The sequence below is a fragment of the Lycium ferocissimum genome, chromosome 11 (genome assembly GCF_029784015.1).
Source record: "Lycium ferocissimum isolate CSIRO_LF1 chromosome 11, AGI_CSIRO_Lferr_CH_V1, whole genome shotgun sequence".
NCBI lineage: Eukaryota > Viridiplantae > Streptophyta > Magnoliopsida > Solanales > Solanaceae > Lycium > Lycium ferocissimum.
The window spans coordinates 61680923-61685740 of record NC_081352.1 but is presented as its reverse complement, the minus strand read 5'-3'; positions in this window follow the sequence as shown (position 1 = coordinate 61685740).

Below are 4818 nucleotides of genomic sequence, written 5' to 3'. Positions count from 1 at the left end.
CCCCTAGTCTTTCGCCATATTTCCATGAGTCGTTTTGCAAATTTACCATTTTACCCCTGGCCTTTCTTATTATTCCAACTTTACAATTTTCCATACGCGACTTGTGTCACTTGCCTCGACTTACCCGAGGGTACAAAATACGGGATGTAACACTTTCCATCTACTTCTCTCGCCCTCTCCCAATTACATCCGAACTGAAACTCGAAAAAAGGGGCGAGGGAAGTGATGAACATTCTGTTACGTTTCATTATAAGTATTTGCTTTGTGTTGGAATGCTATTTTGTTCAGGTGTTTAGAAAAATCTATAGTTGATCCATAATTTCTCACTCGGGTATATTAGCGTTTCTCGAACAAAGATAGGATTTGACATTTAAATATGCTAACTTAGCAACCCCAAGTTCGGCCATATCCTATTTTCTATCTATTAACTTCATTCTAGCTTTGGTCATTTATTAATTGCAACCATTTTCCTCAGAATGATTTCTTATTTGAAATTAATATGGCCGTATGCCTTCCAACGACTTTGAATCAAATTGCTAAATTAATTTGAACTTGTGCAAAATATTTTCAAGTCTAAGAAATGATTTTAAACAGAATGATGTCTCTTTAATGCAAAAGCGTTCCGGGAAGCTTCTTTACGTCCGTTTGTATATTTTTATCTTTTGGAATTAAATATTCTTTCCCTAGTTATCGACTTCACGCTAATTTCCTATAACTATCTATTTTTAATTTCATATTGTTATATTACGTATAATTCAAAGGCTGGTTTACCTTACGTTTCCTACATTTCCATAATTATCCGCTTTAATTTCCATACTACTGTATTACATATACTTTAAAGGGCTAGTTCAGCACCACATTTTAATAACGTCAATTGGCTTCAAATACAAAGTTAATCACTGCCTGTCACTTTTGAATACTAGTCCCTTTTTTCTTCATGTAATTAATCAATTATTCTATACGTTATTGCTTATATGCAAACTATCGTATTTTCCACAAGTCTTATTTTAAATAACATTATTACCTTTTCCTTTAAAACTTTAGCGATATTTATAAGTTATTTCCCAAACATTTAGAATACTATATTTACACTTAGCCTAATTAACTCTAAGTCTGGTCGGATTAACCATTATTAATGGAACTTAGAGGATGCCTAATACCTTCCCTCTAGATTAGTTGAACCCGTACCTAGAATCATTTGGTTTCGTAGATTTTAAATCAACTTTAGATAATTACTTTAATTAACCTTAGGTGCCCTAATTCACCATAAATAATTAGGTGGCGACTCCTTAACTTTAAATAACCCCGGAATTACCGGGATGTTGTAAACTATTTTGACTTAGGTTAAAATAGGGTATAACAACAAAAATGTCAGAAAATCTAATCCAAAGGATGTAGACATCCTTTGACATTTACTACGCCTTGGATTTTCGTTACTTGGTGTATTTTCCTTTGATTCTTCGCAAGGTCGTTTAGATCCTTCGCCAGATGAATCACATTTACCTTTTTTCGGATAAATAGTTTCATAAAATTCGGCATTATCTCGATTCTATTATCGTATTGGTATGAATGTTGGGATTTTTCTGATTTGTACACCAAAAATTTATATGCTTTACTATTTGTGGCATATCCAATGAAAACACAGTCAACAGTTTTGGGTCCTAGTTTTACCCTCTTGGGTTTAGGAACCTACACCTTTGCCAAACACCCCCACACCTTAAAATATTTCAAGTTGGGTTTTCTTCCTTTCCATACTTCATATGGAATGGACTGTGTTTTTCTATGGGGTACTCGGTTGAGTATTCGGTTAACTGTAAGTAAAGCTTCCCCCCACAAGTTCTGCGGTAATCCAGAACTTATCAATAAAACATTCATCATCTCCTTTAAAGATCAATTCTTTCTTTCCGCAATCCCATTGGATTGTGACGTGTAGGGAGCAGTTGTTTGATGAATGATGCCATATTCCAAACATACTTCTTCAAAAGAAGATTCAAATTCACTGCCCCTATCACTTCGTATCATTTTGATCTTCTTGTTGAGTTGTGTTTCAACCTCGTTTTATTATTGCTTGAATGCATCTATTGCTTCATCTTTACTATTAAGCAAGTAAACATAGCAATATCGTGTACAATCGTCAATAAAAGTTGTGAAATACTTATTTCCACCGCAAGATGGTATTGACTTCATATCACAAATGTCCGTATGAATTAAGTCTAATGAATTATTATTCCTTTCAACGGAGTTGTAAGGATGCTTAGAATATTTAGACAACACAAATTTGACATTTTGATTTGTTGCATTCAAACTTAGGCAATACTTCCAAGTTGATCATTTTTCGCAAAGTTTTATAATTAATATGTCCCACACGTTCAGGCCATAAAGAATCTGACTCAAGTAAGTAAGACGAAACTTCAACTTTATTATTATTGAGAGGAATTACATTAAGTTTGAAAAAGCCCTCGCTAAGGTAACCTTTTCCCACGTACATATTATTCTTACTTATAACAACTTTGTCAGATACATAAACGCACTTAAAACCGTTCTTTAGTAGAAGTCCGGTAGAAACTAAGTTCTTCCTTATTTTTGGAACATGAAGAACATTCTTCAGAGTCAATGTCTTGCCCGAAGTCATTTTGAGAGTAATATTCCCAACGCTTTCAACCTTAGCTGTTGCGGAATTTCCAATAAAGATCCTCTCTTCGGGCCCTGCGGGAGCATATGAGATAAACATGTCTTTGTTGGAGAAGACATGGCGTGTGGCGCCAGAATCAATCCACCAATCTGTTGGATTTCCAACCAAACTACATTCGGAGAACATTGCACACAATTCCTCCTCTTCTTCATTCTTCTCAATTATGTTTGCTGATTTTTTTTCTTGTTCTTGGGGGCATGAAAATCTGCAGATTTTTGTCCGGTCTTGCGACAATTGTAGCAGTCTCCTTTGAACTTTTTCTTCTTAGAATTGTTCGTCAGCCCGGATGATTTCTTCCTCTTGCTGGACTTTGGTTGAGCAGTCTCAACAATATTTGCACTTGATATTGTTGAATTACTACGAATCTTCCTCTCTGCAGATTTGTTATCTTCCTCGATCTTTAGACGAATCACAAGATATTCTAGCATCATTACCTTGCGTTTGTGTCTCAGGTAGTTTTTAAAATCTCTTCACGAAGGAGGCAATTTTTCAATCATAGCAGGCACTTGAAACTCATCATTACTAATCATACCTTCAGCAAGGAGATCATGGATAAGGACTTGAAGCTCTTGGACTTGGGTTCCGACAGATTTATTGTCCGTCATTTTATAGTCCAAAAATTTTGCAACTACAAAACCGGTGAAAGTTTTTATATCTTCAAACCGAATGCACAAACTTATATAAACTCGATGAAGTTTTTATATCTTCAAATCGAGTAAACAATTGAGTAGAAAGTTACGAAAACTTTAATCTCAATACCGGAGTAGAAAATTCGAAGATTTTAGTCTCCAAATGAGTAGAAAGTTACGAAAATTTTAATCTAAAAAACTGAGGTAGAAAATCTGAAGATTTTGGTCTCCAAAAAAGCAACTTTCTATTCCTGAAAAAGTAGTTTTTTTTTTCCAGAAAAGAATACATTTATTTCTGAAAAAGTAGCTTTTGTATCTCATGAAAGAGTACTTTTATTTCTGGAAAGAAAATACTTTTCTATCTTACAAACGATGAGAATCAGTGAAGATTTTATTTGTTCAAACCAACACAATTTCCTAACTTCGACAAAGTTTTGATATTCTTTAAACCGAATTTACTAACTTTACAAAATTTTATGTTCTTTAAATCGAGCAGTAACATAGAGTAGAAATGAACACATAAAATATATAAATTAAATTCCTTAAGATTGTTGTCCAAACCTGTGTTCAAAATCCGAAACTGGAAATGAAAAAATTCAAAAAGTACATATCCGAGTCCATAGAATTCACTGTGTGTCCTTAAGGAATTTAATCCCCTCAAGTACCCGAGGTTAAGGATTACTTCCTCCTAGGATAAAATGGATAAACCTGTCAAAAAGTAGCGGTACCTCAAACGCCTTTGACTTCACGCGAACTCAAAGATGGCAACAAATCACATACGACACTGACTTAGTTTTTGTTTTGTAAAAATATGCAAAATGTAGAAAGTATGCAGAGAGTATTTTCAGAATTTCAGAAGCAGAAAAATGAGGCATTGCCTCTGTATTTATAGCCACGGTGTGGTGTCTGTTCGGAAAGGCATGGTGTCTGTTCGGTAAGGCCATTCCTTTTCCGAAAATAAAAATGTACAAAAATAGAAATGTCTGTTGGGAATTATTCCGTGAATTCTAAATTAATTTTAACGCGGAAAAATTCCAGAAATGGAAAAATGAATATAATAAATTTGGTCTAAAAAGATTATCAATCAATCTGACCAAATCCGAAGTAGAGCCGAGCGACGACGACGGTGCAAGGGGAGTCCCTCTTCTCAACGCTTTAAGAGCTAGAAGAAGTGCTTCTCTATTTAAGCACACTTACTTTCCTTTCCACCGCCTATGTGGGACAAAGCTCCTTTTCAAAATAGACTTTGCTTTAAATCTCATTTTCCCTCCATTTTATTTTTTCCTCTATTTCCCATTCACAAGCATTTAGCTAGCTTCATTCATTATCTAGCTTCAACAGTTTCGAACTTCACACGGTCAAGGAATAGGAGATTTTAGATTTTGTTAGAGTAGACTAAGATGGATTCTCTCTTTAATAGTAGATACAGAAGTTGTTGTGCCTCATTCACTAAGATGGGGTTGAACATAGTAGCTACATGCAGTGGTGTACACAAGA